Source organism: Corvus kubaryi, unplaced genomic scaffold (assembly GCF_017639235.1).
Source record: "Corvus kubaryi isolate FWS band 111438036 unplaced genomic scaffold, C.kubaryi_AGA036_p1.0 37392, whole genome shotgun sequence".
Taxonomy (NCBI): Eukaryota; Metazoa; Chordata; class Aves; order Passeriformes; family Corvidae; genus Corvus; species Corvus kubaryi.
Window position 1 is genome coordinate 12,273,744 of NW_024581131.1, and position 15,314 is coordinate 12,289,057.

A 15,314-nucleotide genomic window follows, 5' to 3' on the forward strand; every position below is an offset into this window, starting at 1 on the left:
CGTATCTGATCCGAGCGCTGACAGCGCCGCGGGCGGCGGCGGGGGCGTTGGGGGTGCGAGCTCGGCCCGTGGCGGCGGCGCCATTGGGGGCGGGGGGGCTGCGGCGAGGCCGGGCGGACCCCAGGGCGGGGGAGCGGCTGCCCCGGGCTCGGCCGCCGCCAGCCTGCCGGGCTGGGCGCCCCGGGCGCTTAGAGGAACCTGGGATGCCGTTGCTGTTGTCGTCGGCACGGTGGGGGTCTGTCCGCTGAAGCAGTGAGATGTGCGCTGGTGCACCGGGGGTGGAGGCGAGTCAAGCATAGGAGAAGCACGAGCAGGAAATTGGAGTTCAGCACAGTGTGAGGATTTGTAGTCTCAAGTATGAGAAGGCGTGACAGACACTACTGGAATGAAGTAGGAAGAGCAATATAAAAACCAGGAGAGACGGAGCGTAAAATGGGTGATAAGTATATGAAGAAGCAGTAAAGGTTGATAACAGCACCCTTTTTTTGTAGGACTGTTACGAGAAGGAAGTTGAGAGGCAACCTTAGAATACACTCCTTTAAATTCCTGAGGAATTGTGGCCCAGACATTTTCACCTTTAAGGCACAGGCATTCTCTTCTGCCAGAAGTTGTCGGGGAACATTTTTCAAGCATTGCAGCTTTCTTGTATGTACTGCTTGAGTGTGGTCGTTGGGTGCGTTTCACCAGTTTGCTTGATTTAGAAAAGTATTTGGTGGGGATTTGTATCTTGAAGCACGCTTCACTTCTGGCTTACAAGAGCTTGGGATTTCTGACTATCTTGAATTTGTGTTTTTGGCTTTTGTGTGTGTCTGTCCTTCCAGTCTTACTCTTTGTACCAGTGATCACAAAAATTGCTGAACTTTCTCCTAGTGTCTTTTGCTGTCTCCTCTACTGTTTTTCTGTAGGTTAGTTCATCGGATAGATTTTACTGCACTAACTTGGCATTGCACAGCCATAATAAACCCATCACATTTTTATTTTTTTTTCCGTTCCCCTCGGCTATGTTCTTGGGATTTCTGCATAATATGAGATACTGTATCTTCCTAGAATTGTGTCTGGACCCAAGTCTTGAAGAAGCAGCATTGTTGGAAAGACTCCTGCTGTGGTAGATGCTTAAAATTAATACGTATGTCTTTAGATGGAGCTAGGAAATGTTAGGGTGGCTACAGCTTGCATCTAGCAGCTTAATATATTGAGTTGCATTCCTGCTGATGAAGAGCCCCCGGGACAGGAGCACAATTCTTATATCTGCTCAGAGACATAGGTGCAAATGTATATACTACTAAAATTCCTAAATAGGGGATTTTAAGTACGGTGATATAAAGAATTATTTTTTCTTAAGGTGCTTACCGTTCTCTTTCAGCTTCTGCTCACATTCAAAATTATTGCTGAAATCCAATAATAAATCCAATAATAACATCCAATTATTTTGGGAAAGTGTATGCTGTTCTGAGGAGTGTGTTCACCCTTTCTGAATGATCATTTCTGCATGGCTGTGTTTTTTCCGTTCTTCCCTCCCCTGTCAAAGTTTCTAATGTTACATTGGGGAAAAATCATTGCTGGATCAGAGCTGCTGGGTTACATGTTTACCCTTTTGTATCTGTTGGTTTGTTGTTTTTTTTTTTTATGGTAACAAAATAATTGATGCAGGCCTAGGACATTCTGTTTACATGCAAAAGAAAGCAGGAACAATTGAAAAGCAGACAATTGAAAAGTGACTGTTCTAAAGTCATGAACACTAAAACATGAAGGTTGATGTGTAAGGTAGCTTTGTTTTGAAAGTAAATGACCTACAAAGTGAGAAGAACTTACCCATCTTTCACAATGGGAGATAGGGTAAAGAAATCCATGGTAGTACTGTGTACTTCTTACTATGTCCATGTTTCTGCTAGGCCTCCAAAACTTGATGCACTTGTAAGATAATCTTTGCATGGTAGGGGGAAGGTTCTTTCAGTTCTTCTGCTACAAGTAGGGATTCTGAAAACTCCCTGGCACTACTTCTCTAAAGGGGAAAACAGGAGATGTGGCAGGGTCATAGATATACAATAGTTGTCTGTCTCATTAATAATAAATCCATACCTTGCCAAGTAATCTGTACATCAGTTGAAGAATCATTGGTTGAAACAAAATATGACACTTTGAAATAAGGGAAATATTTATAATATTGTGTAAATTTCCTTCCAAAATCACCAGCAATACTCTGAATTGGTTGAATTTCATAACAGATAGATGTTTATGTGATTCTTAAGTATTTAGATTCACACTGATTAAAGTAAGATTCTTCCTGTAATCCAGTATCTAATTGAACTTTTTGGGAAACTTTGTTGTGAGCAGGTTGCTTCTTAATTATTTCTTGCATATTTTTCTGAAATGTGGTTATTGATTACCAGTTACTGAGTCATCTGCCACAAAGCTCTTCAGAAAGCCCACTCTAATTTTTCCTTTAGTGCCTATTTTAGAGTAGGTAGGAAGTGAGACAAGTTCTCATGGTTTTTGAGATTTCCTGGTTATTAGTCTTTAGCACTGAGATCTAAGAACCCACTGTTCTGGCTGTTGAACTGGAGACTGTTCTTAAGTAATATGTCCAGTTTTCCAAGTCATAATGTGAGTTTGGTTACTGAGATAGCAGTGATAGTCCAACAGACTCAGATCTGTATTTTTGCTTTCTTATTTTTCAGTCTTGCCATGAATGTCTGAAATGTTTTTCAATCTGGGCATGTTCAGTATTGCTTGTCCTTCAAGACTATGTGCAGAGTTTTTCACTGCCTTGGTAACTGCCTTTGGGCAAGAAGGTATAATTTTTATGCATTGATCAGGAATTTGGAAGGAGAAAAAAATAGTATAAATCAAAGAAGACTGAAATATTTCAGGATTTATTAGAATGGGAATTGTAAATTGAGAAAAGTTATCTGGTGCCTCTAATGGGTATTTCTCAAAGTATCACAGCACAGGATCTTGAGTGGCCATCCTGTTACAAGATTTCTTGAGGCAAGAGAGATTATCTTGATTGGAAAAATTAACCAGTAGTTTTATTGCCCTTCCTCCAGTCATCAGAGATACTTGTGTTATACAAATAAATGCAAGAATGCAAGATATCACATTTTCTGCTATTGCTGTTTACAACCTATTTTAGAAAGCTGCCAAGGTGCTTTGTGTTTGGGACATAACAGTGAAAAGAAAGAGCTTTAGTATTCACATTTCAAGAGGAGATTTCCTAAACATCAACTGAACATCATCTTGTTTGCACCTGATGTGAGACTCAAGCAAGTAGACCTAAAATATACCTCAAAGCTGCAGTGCCACTTAGTCTGCAAGTGCTTTGCTGTAGGGAGGAATAGCTCACGAGTCTGAACGGTGATGGACAGAGCAGGCTTATTTGTGTGACAGCAATCTAGTGCAACACAGTCATCATCCCAGGGAAAGGAAGTCATCTTTGACATCTTGAGTAGCTTCAAACTTCCAGCTGTCGTAGCTCTGTGCTAAAGAAAATGCATCATTGCTAGCTGAATTCAGGATGAACAGTGAGCAACTAGATGGCTGAACAGAAATCTTCAGTAGTCTCCAACTTGTGGTGAAGAATTTCAGTTTAGATGATGCAGTTTGTGGCACAGGTATGTGTAAATGAAAGCCTTATGCCAGAAGAGGAGTGCTTGTCCACAAGCTGTCTTGTCTGTCCCATGTATGCATGTTATTCTTGTATCTTCAGTATATTTAGTATATTGTGGTATTTTTGTTTTGTTTTTAGAAAAGGTGTGCTGGCTGACTAGCTGCTCTGTTAGAGGCAAACTGACAAACTGCAAGTTTTGATTATGAGTCTTTACTGATTTAGAGTAGATTTATAACTGATTTAATGGCTTGGCTTGCAGTGGTAAAGTCCCAGGTAGATTTAAGATTATGTAAACTGAGCTTAAAACCATATCACTCAAACATTGGTTTGACTAAATTGCTTGTAATGTAGCATGGAATAACTAGCTTGAGTGTTGCTGAAATCCATGTAAATGAGCAGGCAGTTTGGGTTCTTTGTCCTTTTCAGCAGCACACCTCAAGGAGATCTTGAATGAGCGTGTGGATAAGAGGATGGATGTTGGTTGAGTGTCATGTTGGTGTGGTATCTAGCAGGCTTTCCTTTGCAGAACATTTTTTTTAATGCTTGCATGCTCTGTATTCTCTCAGAACTGAATGCTCTCCCAATTCATATGAGAACCCAGGTGACTGTCTTACATTGTTTTTACTTCAAATTAGTTTGAGTTTTTCAGGACCTTGGCTTCTTTTTTTCATCCATCAAAACTGTTCTTTCTGATAGCTTTTGCTTCTATTTGCAGGCTGCTTTGTACTGCACTTTTCACAAAAATAATGTAGTTGTTATCCACTAGATTTCAGTATTTCACATGTCAAAGTAAAACTGTTGTTCTTCAAACATCTTACCACTTAAAATTCAGGCTTTCACTGAACCCATGCATATTCTCTGCTATTTTTGTCCCAAACTATGCAGTTCAAAAGATATTCCAACATAGATATGCAATCCACAAATTTTTTAGACTCTGTTGGAAAGGGAATATTCATGTCTACTTTTTCCAAAGCAGAGGAGTTTGTAATTCAAATTGAGCACTTAGCAGACAATGTCCGAGTCTACATACAAAGATGATAGCATCTTCCTTAATATACAAAGATGATAGCATCTTCCTTAATATACGTAGAGATTTGCAGGATGGACACCAGGCATCTTATTATCTCTGCAAAATCTTACAAGATAGAGTTTTGATAAGTGTTTCTTCAGAAGGCAATGAAATATTGATCTCCGGAAGAGAGAATGTATTTTGAGCATCACGTCTAGCTTTTGCATTTTGTGTAGGCACAACACAGTGTAAAAGTAATTCTTCTCTAATTTATAATTTTGTATTCCAAAGCAGAGCACCATCTGAAAATATTTTTTGCCTACTTACCTGTATTTCCTTGTTATTTGTCTTCAAAAATTTTCTGTTCTCCATTTAAAATTCTGAATTAAAAAATACTTGGATGGCAGGTCAACTTAGTGATGAATTGTATTTCTTCTGTGTTTTTTGTTTCTTTATTCTTGCATGTGATTGTTTGATGACTGTACAATGTATAGCACAATTGAGCACAATGAGTTGAAACAGTAAAAATTCCTTGCACTGTTCTAAGTGACATTAGAAGTGATACCTTTAAAAATACCAGTATGCAAAATCTTTTTCAGGAAAAAAGTGGTTGTATATTTACTTCTCTAAAGCAGTTTTGGCCACTCAGAAATCCATGATTGTATGCACTGGAGACTTAGGAAAAGTTAAGTGAGAGTTTTCTGATATTTGTGGAGTAAAGCCACCCATGTTATGCTTTGGATTATGCATTCAATGCCAGAGTTTGATAACTCTTAGAGACTGGCTGTAGGTGGTACTGTGTGTATTTCAGTGTGGAAGCTGCTGTGACACTAATTGTCTGATGCAGAATTTGCTTTGGAATTTCTTTGGGTTTAAAATTTTTTTTTTCATTTAATTCAAGACTAAGTTTTAATAGGCATTTCTTGCGGAGCAAGACTAGGACACATATTCTTGATCCTTTTTTGTGAGGAAAACAATTTTGGCTATGCTTAGGTGTAGAACTAATTCTGGGTATACTGGGGTCTTCCTGAATTTGCAGGGAGCCTAAACCATTATCTCAATAATGGGAAATTTGAAAAAATATCAATGTCATTGGTTTGAATGCCAGCATTTTTGTATCTACATGCACATGGCATTAACAAAACTACCTAAGTGCACTTTTCTGAGTTCTGAATTGGCTACTGCATTCCTGATGTAGCTGGAAGATGCAGCTTCCACTTACTTGTATGAGAGAACTTTTCTGATAATTCCTGTAAGGTAGTTTTGTATCACCACACGAATGTGGGATACACCAAGTCGAAGGAATAGGCAGCAGCATATGGTAATAAATCTCTCATGAAAAATGATGCTTTTTAAATATAAATGAAACCGCTTTTGAGTTCGCAAACTGTCATACTTGTGTACTAAAAAAAAAAAATAGACTGTGCCACTTCTTTAAATTTTTTTTCTGTGAATACCTAGGGATTTGGGTCTTCAGTTACACTTACTCTGCTCTTTCCATGCCAGAATGTGAAAGGGGTGGGGTGGGTGGAGAAAGAAGAGGATGCTGCATAGAAGTGCATTTCTTCTGTTTTTAAGAAGAGTGCGTAGAAAAAGGTTTAGTTTGTGTTTAAACACTGGCAAAAAGGGCTACAGGGAAAACAGGCAAGGTATGGCAGGTCACCACAGTAATTATTATCAACCAATGAGAAAGGTCATGCTTCCTGGTTTAGGACAGTACTTAAACAGGGAGAAGGGTTTAAAAAGATTTCTGTAATTCAATTTGGGCTGGAGGGGGGAGAAGGTCAAACCAAGACCTTAATATGTGGACGTGTGTGTCCAAAAGCAATAAGGAAGACATTACTGGTTCAGTGGTTATTAAAATGCTGGTGGATGTGGGGATTCCCTGGGATTTTTGTCTTGTTTCTGAGTTGCTGCCCAGATTCTATTGGTGAATAGTGTTAGATGTTTGTGCATTATTAAGGTGGGCTCAAGCAAAATGGAGTTGGAACTCATTTCAAAACAGTAACTCCTTTAGGTTTGTACACTTTAATTCTTTTCTTTCCTTGCACGGTGTGACAGTGAATGAGGGTGTGCGTGTGTAAAGGAACTTGTCTTAGCAGTGGTGTCTTTCAGAGACCATGTATGGGTAAAGCAGTTCGGCTGGTTCAGCTCCCTGCTCCTCCCTCTCGGGGAGCTGAGCAGAATCTCTTCTGCTGAAAGGGTTGTTCCACTTTCTGCTTTCTATATTTGTCCAGCAGAGCACACTGGCTCCCCAGGCAGTGTGGCTGGCCTGGTGGGCTTTTGCTGAGCAGAATTGAGAGCCAGGGCTTACAGTCTCTGTTATGTCCGTCTGTCTTGTCTGTCTCTGGGAATGACTGGTGTTCCAAGTGAAAGGTGATCTGTTTGTGGATGTTGTCTTTTTTGTAAAATGCAGTTCATCCAAATTTGGGAGTCTAGGGACTGGAAATGGAGGAGGGAAGGCAGTTGTCTCATAGGGACAGTTTGTAATGAATGGCAGTGGCATCAGAAAGACACAGATTTAACCTCCAAAAGAGCTGCTGTCTTCTGGGATGAGGATTTTAATCTCCCTTCCTGCTTTGGGGAGTGATTAGCCAAGGCCTGTATCCTTCCATAAAAGGTCTGTTGTCACTGTCTGCCTTGAAGATTAATGAAAGCTAGATCCTGTCCTGGAAGATCTGAGTGCTGTCTTTGCTTGTTATGGGCAATGGGGATTAATGAGGAGCTAGACCCTGGCCTGCCTAGTTTGGAATCGGGAGTTGGTGTTGAGGGATGGGGCTTGTAGGAAATACCTTGTTAGGAAGGGCTGGAAACTTGTAGCTAAGACTGCCCTGACTGTGTGCTTGCATAAACTTTGTATTAAGGCCCTGCACACATTGGGATGACTATTCACAATTGCTTTTTTTAAATAGTAGATCAGATGAACAAATAGTGCAGAAAGTCTGTTAGCTGCTACACTGTAGTAAACTGTTAATACAATCTTCTTTGAGTAGCAGAAGGGTGCTCAAAATAATGGCAGCAGTCAAATACACCATTAACAGTGGCAATAATCTTTTGAGAGGGAAAAAGAGGGCAATTGTTTATAGGGTACTTTTTCTGAATTTTAGGAAATACTGTCCACTTAACAATTTTTCTGCCTTTTGAGTATCTATGCAAATAGGCATCAGCCTCTTGTTTCTGGAATTTGAGACAGGAAGGCATTGTTTCAGTTGTAAAATTGGTTTTAGCAAGATTCTGCCTTTTTTCTTGAGGACCATGTTCCGTAAATCCAGTCTGAATTATTTTTCTTTCCTACCACTTCAGTGTCTTCAGTGTGTTTCCTCCTGAGAAAGCTATGTGTCTCTCGAATTTGAAAGAAGGACATTTTGGAGGCAAACTGGTGCATCTCAGCTGCCTGGCAATGTCTGGATTGTACTGATATCTGCAGGCAGGAACCTGTGATTGATGTGTGACAGAGGGTCATCTTCTTGAACCAACTGAACTCAAGCAACTTAGTTGTGTGGCTGTTTTCTGATCCTTCTTTGTTGAGTGGGGACACACTGCGGTAGTTTCTTCCATCTTCATGTGGAAAACCTGTGGAATTTGTTGTAAATATGCAGCCTGTGGGATGTTAAGCTTGTTACCTGAAGTATCTTGGTATTTTGCCTAATTCTGGCATCCTCTGCTAGAATTAGGTCCTCTGCCTGCTTTTCTCCCCACTTTTCCACTTGCTGACTCCCTCGCTGACAACCTTTCATTTATATGAGTTACCAGTTAAAAGCCATTTGTGGTACTGTTTGAGGCCAGTGATTGGAGTTTTATGATTCCTCGGCTTTTAAGTGTTTTCTCATAGCATACTTACCTTTCCCTTGCAGTCTTGGAGCAGGAATATGATTGGGCAGTTTCAAAAGCCTCTTGGAAGTTCACTATTGCATGTTTTAAAAATTCTGTGTGTCTATTCTGTGAAAGATGCCATTTAAATGGATAGAACACTGAACAAATGCATGTGCACCAAGGGCATTTGGGTAGTGAAAGGCTGTAGAATGGCGCTGGGGAATTTCAGTCATACCATTTTGTTAGAATCTTCCTAAAAGCAATATGTAAGAAAGTGACATTGTTCAGAGCTAAACCAAGCTGTCAAGACAGGAAATCTCGTTTGCCTTGTATACTTCTGTGTTTAAGGGAGAATACCCAATAATCAATTCTAGATTGACTGTGTTACCCTGTTTGCAGAAAAGGTTTAATCAGGGTTGGAGACAAATGAAAAATTAACTTCTGTCTGATGTCCTTTGAAGGTACTGAAATTCCACAGGAAGGTGTAATTTTTTATTTTCTTCTTGCCCTACTGCTTTTTTTTTTTAACAAAAATAATCCTGTTTAAAAAATATCATAATTTTGCAGTAGAATAATAAAGTTAGGTTAAGGGTAGACATATGGGAAGATTACAGGAATTTGGAATTAAGTCCAGTGTGCATTTCAAATTGATGGAACTTATAACTGCTATCATGAAGTAATTACAGCTGTTAAACTCCAGGAAGAAAAAGTGAAAGTTGGAAAATATTTACTTGTGATTTTAAAACGTTAAGTCATATCGTTTAATCAAGAATGTGGCGTGACATGTGTCTAATATCTGAGGCAGTCCACTGACGAAGAATTGGGACAGTGAAGATGATTATATGGAAGGACATGTATATGGTTCTTACAAGTGTAGTGTTTCCTTAACAGAAGCGATGAGAGACTTGTTTATCACTTGAGGTCTTTAAAAAGGATCTATCAGTAGAGATTTAATTGTGTGAAATTCAGCACTTAAATTTGATGATCTACTTCCATGAGTAATTTAAATGAGCGTCTGCCAGTAGTGCTCTGAAAGAGGCTTGTGCCATTTTTCATGAGTTTTTCCTTTCCTCTGTGTTACCAAGAACATCTGTGTGGTTGTGCAGTGAATTGAATCTGGGAGCATGTCTGGGTTAAAACTATTGTTTTCCTGTTGTTGGTAGACAAGCTCACACCTTGACTGTTTCCTTTCTCAGGCTTATTATACAGAGGTGGGGGTGGACAGCTGGTGAGGAAAGAGTTGAGCACCATTCTTTTGGCAAGAGCACCAGCTTAAACTGGGTCTGTAGTAGGAGTATCATGGTCTATTCCTTTGTATTTCTTCCCCGTTTCCATTGAATGTTTATGGAGAGCTCATATCCAGTCTTCTCAGTAGTATAACCTGAAAATATTAAGTAAGAATTGTTTGCCTGTGTTGCCTGATGGGGCACATATAATTTGGTTCTAGACAGGGCAGTCCTAAATGTTGTCTCACCATATTTCTTTATGAATGCAGTATCTGATACATGCTGTGGTTGATGCTGCTCTACAGAAAAGCCTGCTGTTCATTTGGGAGGAAATTGGTGAGCTTTTCTGATATGATGACAGAGAGAAAATAATGTGCCACATAGACTGTTGCATGTAAGATGTTGGAAGTAGAAGGTGCCTCCAGAATCCAGGCACGAGGTATAGAGAATCCAGAAAGATGATTATTTTATGTCTATTGTGCATGCTCGTGCAGCCAAAGCTGTATTTATAGCACTTGGTTTTGCCATAAAGTTTATGGAGTATCTTCCTGCTAGCACTGGAAACCAGCTGATGTCATACTGTGCCTTCCAGGAAAAGTGAATGGAAAAGAATTGATGGATAAGTGTGTAAGCGAAGAACATCTGAAAATATCTGTGTAAGACTTCAAGCAAGTACTGACCCTCTAGTTCTTGGCAAAGTACACTGACACTCTTCATCCTTCTCCCCCCCATCCAGCTAAGGTCAGGTTATGGATCCAGCCTTGTACAGCAGAGTTTCTGAGGCCTTGGGAGAGAAAGGAGCAAGCAGAGCTGTGCTGGTGCAGGAATCAGTGAGCATCAACCACTGGAGATGAGCAGCCTGGAGAGGGTGTGTCAGGGTCATGAAATGGACCATGAGGGTAGTTTGTGGAGTAAAAGGCTGCTGATACCAGTAGGAAAGGCATTCTGTTAGTTGTATTCAGATGTTCGTAACTAGGAATGAAAACTTCTTCAGACAAAGTTCATCTGAAGTGTTGCATTACATTTGTGATTGGTAGTCAGACAAAAATGATGCTTCGTGGTGCTGCATGCATTCATGTATTCACGTGTTTTCAGTAGACTGTAAATGAATGCTGATTTTTTTTTGTTTTTCTGTATTATTTACAGTTGTATGTTTCAGGTACTATATAAAGATACTGAAGAGGGGAGTAAATGTTGCAAAAAATAAATCCAAGTATATACAAATGATGCTGCAAATGATTACAAGTGAGAAACCTTCAGAGAGCTGGACTAGAAGCTTAGTAAGACCTGCTTTGCAGTGAAATGGTTAGATTTTATTAAATTTGTGGTTTTGAGCAAAAGTGGAATATTCCTAAGTTGATGTTCCCACAGCAGTGCCAGCATTTGCCTCTGATGGAGGAAAAGAAATAGTATGAAATATTTTTTTAAAGCTTCAGCTCTATACACCCAGTATTAAATCTCTTCAAGTGTTAATGAAAATTATTTGCTGTTAAAAGTGATGTGAATCAGTATTCATTGGTTATAATAGAGCAGTAACTCCAATTCTTTGTAGATGTGAGTGTAATTTGTATCCATTTACTTCTGCAAAGGATTTACCGTGTGCCTATTACAAAATAAAGATTAAAATAATTGAGCATGTTTTTACTCTTTGGTTTGCAGGCGTGGCAATGGCAGATTCTGCACGGTAGAGTTCATGGCAAGTATTTGTCTAATATAAGCCAAGCAAGACACATACAAGCTTAAGGTAAATCAGTCTTTCTTAGTTGTGCTTCTTTGAAATAAAATATAAATGTTTTTACTTCAACACTTTGCAAATACAGAATTTCAGACCTACTCAGAATTTTGTATACAGTTCAATTTAGATCTTTCAAAAGTGAGACACCTCAAAATTATTTTCCTCCTGAAGCTGGCAGTAGATGCTGGAAACAGCCATGTACACTGTGTCCTCCTTGGGCATTTTAGGTGTGGTAATACAGAGTAATGATTGCATATGAGGATCTTTGCAGGGAGACCTGCAATACATCTTTATTCTCTGCTTGCTTCAGAATCTATTTCCTTTTGTACAATCAGAAAAAAGGTGTGTAAGTATCTTGAATTTTTAACACAGAGCTATGCAAGCTGTGTCTGTCTAAACATTGCACAGGGATGATTTCCACACTGGGATTTTTTTGTCTTGCCTTTAATGATAGGTAAGTTAAAAGTGTTAGTATTTGAATCTTGTGGCTGAGATAGATGAGCTTGTTAAAAGTTCAGCTGAAGTTCGGTTCCTTCTAGGAGTAGGCTTAGTGGTTAAACTGAGAATATTGTTTGCGTTCACTAAAACTCAATCTTTTACCCAAAAGAAGGCCAAACTCTGCTGTATATGGTAGGTCTTCCTGTGTCATGTACAGTCTCCATAAAGCAAAACATGAATGCATATTTTCTGAATATTTTGAACCTTCAATCAAAAAGTAAATGAAATGTTGCTTTTGTTTGTACCTTCTCTATTTTCATCTCCTGGTATATTTTGAGAGTCCCTTGATACCATAATCTGGAGAGAGATAGCAAGGTAAAACCTTTTGTTGGTGAGATTCTTTGGGGTTTATTAACAGACAGATGTTTTGCAGAATTTTTTTTTTGGTGACGTTGTTTACTAAGTTTTCAGCTGAGATGCAACTGTAACAATGTGATGATACTCCTGTCTCTGATTGAATACTTTGTGTCACATAGTTTTCAAAATACCCTTTCACAAAGAAATAAGATTATTATTTATTTGTACATATTTGTCCGTATTGCACAAATGGAAACTCTTAGGACCAAAAAGTGACTATTCAGTCCCGTAACTAGTAATAGAAATTATGGCTTCTAGGACCTAGTCCCATGTTTTCAACAGTAGATCATAGGATTGGTTTGTATTCTTAGAGTGTATCTTTTGACACTTTTGTTATGGATTTTAATACTTAATGAGCACTCTTGGAGGTGTTTGGACTGTAATTGCTGACTGGACATGGAACAGACATTGCAAATATGATCGACATCCCAAATCTTAAGTATTTCATGATGTCCTGGTTAGAGTAACTTGAAGCATAGCATTTCAAATGTTTTCCTCTCTTTTCATCTTAATCTTTAATGGTCCCAAAATGTGCATCTCTTCTATTCTTCATTCTGTTCTTCCTATTACATCTGAAGCTGAAAAAACATTCTTATAATAGAACATAGTGTCATGAGTAATTCACCTGGTCTACTTGCTAACTGTACAGCTTGTCTGCTACCCTCTATACCCTTTAGTATTTGTGCTGGCAGCACTGAGAAAAACAGTATTCAGCTGCTCTTTCTGCCAAAATAAACTGAGCAGGCGCAGTGACTGAGCTGTGGCCTCGCACTGAACAAGTAGTTTCTGGTGCTGAGAGGTTTGAGTGGTGTAAAGATTGCAGTAGAAGGGCACTTCTCAGATAAGAAAGTATGGCTCCTCTAGTAAGGTTTTTAGACCATAGGAGTTTCCCCTTGCTATCTCTGTTGTCTTGTTGCCTCATTAGCACGGGTTGCTACAAAGTGACACTTTCTGTGGGTTGTGGCCTGAGCTGTGTGGAAATTGAAACTTCCTCTGGTCTGTGTAGGACTCTCAGTTCGTAATCTGTGTAGTGCACTTGCTCCGTCACTCTTTGATGCATCATTACCTCCCTCCTGTACTTCTTCCAAATAAATAGTTCTTTCTATATTTCCAAATTTTTGTTATTGGTCACATGGGTTCTTAAAAGTATGTTAATCTACAGTGAGGCCAGACTGAATGCTGATTTATGTGAGAGACTGTTGATGCCAGGATGTATCTGAGGTTGAGCTATGTGGTCTGTTTGATCTGTTGGCCTCTTTAATTGCTAATGGTAACGTTGACATCCCATAAACATTAGTTCCTGGAAAGTGTAATGGGAAATCAGAGCTAACTTGTCTAGACAAGTGCTGACTGTGATAGTAATTTCATTGATCAGAATCCATTAAATGATCTGGTATTCTCTTAGATGGTCCCAGGTGCTGATGAGACTGAAGTTTTACCACTTAGTATAAAAGCAGTATTACTAGATTTATTGGGCTCATATCCATTGTCTACTACTTGGTGGATAGAGCCACTTGTTTTCATTACCAGCTGCAGTTCTATTTATGTTATAGTGCATATCAAAAGTTGCAATGAGATTATATTTTGTCACCTTTAGATCTGGCAGTGTTAAACATCTTAAGTGTTAAACCTTTGTTTTTCTACATGGAGTACTCAGGTAGTGTCAATAGTTCCTCCCAGCTTTGTGCAGTAGTTGAAAGTGACAACTCTACTCACATGCAGTAGTCAGGGGGCAACTTCAGGAAAAATGTTTACAAAAGCTGTGATGAGAGATCTGAATTTACCCCGTTAATTGTTTTGCTGACTGCACTAAGAGCATACACTCATGCAGCTATGAAAACAGCTATCAGCATCAAATGCTGGGCTGGGGAGAACCTACTTTGTACAAGAGCTTACTGCCCCATCAGTTAATTACAGAAGTGACTGTGCACACATGGCTAGCAGCATCCAGCTGTATGTATGTATATACCTTAGTCTGAGGGATCCAAGACTCATTTTTTTCTGAGAAGAAACACGGTTGTCAGGTTCTTTGGCCTTTGGGCCAAGTTTGTCTGATGTATTGATGCCTTAGGATTTGGCTTTTGTATTTTCAGACCCTGTACTGGTTTAGTGTGTAACTATAAAACTTCACATGGCCTGTTAGCTACTGTTAGACATAACAAACCCTCTCTGGGCCTGGACCCAAGGACACCTTGTTGTCCCAGGCCCCAAAATACGTAAACTAAGCCTCTGGGGAGGGGGAACAAACTTGGGGTAATTACATCATTACCTGAAATTGTAATTGGAGAATTAGCCCTGATATGCAAATGGACCAAACTTAAAAAAGTGTGAAAAACCTGTGACCCGACATTCATCTTGGGTGTAGCCCCTCAGAGGCTTTTTGACTCCCGAGGTGTTCCTATTGAAGGCCCTCAATAAACACCTGCTTTTATTCTCTTAACCTTGTCTAGCCTCTGTTTTCAGGTAGCCACTCTTAGGCATCAGTATAAGCTTGGATAAATTATTCAGTGTATTTATGTTCTGCATGCAATTAAATAAACCATACTAAACCAATTTATGATTTAAGAGCACTCTTCCAGGCTTTCTACAGGTGGTTGTTAGATTTGCTGCTTGGTTTTTGAAGTTTTTATTGTCTTGGATTTTGCCTTTGATTCAGTGAAGTGTATATTTTTTTTTCCAAAGGTATCCAAGAGTTATGGGTTCCTCTGGCTATGTTAGCTGCACTTTTGGTTTCTTTGAAGCTTTTAAATTAATTCACTGGAGTCTTACAGAGTTACATGTGCGAAGTGAAGATTTTCTTTTTAACATCAAAAAGTTGTTTATGTAGATATTCTTAAGTATTCACAGGATCAAGTAGCTGTCTTTTTTTTTTTTTGAAAGCTGATTATCAAAGGAGTCTAACCTAGCATATAAGCAAAAAAATTGTGTTACATGTTGTTTTGAAGATATTAGAAGTTAGGTATGAAGAAGGTCTGTTAGCAGGAATATGAGACCATTTTTTTGTCCATAAACAAATATTTTGTAATTAAACTTCAAAAAAGCAGAGGAATCTGGGTGAGGTGAAAGGAA

General features: G+C 39.1%; 1 protein-coding gene across 12 annotated transcripts in view; it reads left to right on the forward strand.

Moving 5' to 3' along the window:
* The first annotated feature begins 476 nt into the window (after window positions 1–476).
* The window catches only part of CELF1 (CUGBP Elav-like family member 1), a 63,449-nt gene continuing 48,611 nt past the window's right edge, over window positions 477–15,314 (forward strand). For 5 of the 12 annotated variants that reach the window (XM_042038737.1, XM_042038734.1, XM_042038738.1 and 2 more), the window contains exons 1-2: window positions 478–645; window positions 11,315–11,399. The gene's annotated coding sequence lies outside the window, so the exon portion shown is untranslated. Of the gene's footprint in view, window positions 646–10,819; window positions 10,961–11,314; window positions 11,400–15,314 lie in introns of those variants that run through there. The other 7 variants (XM_042038739.1, XM_042038740.1, XM_042038744.1 and 4 more) reach the window with 5 other exon arrangements.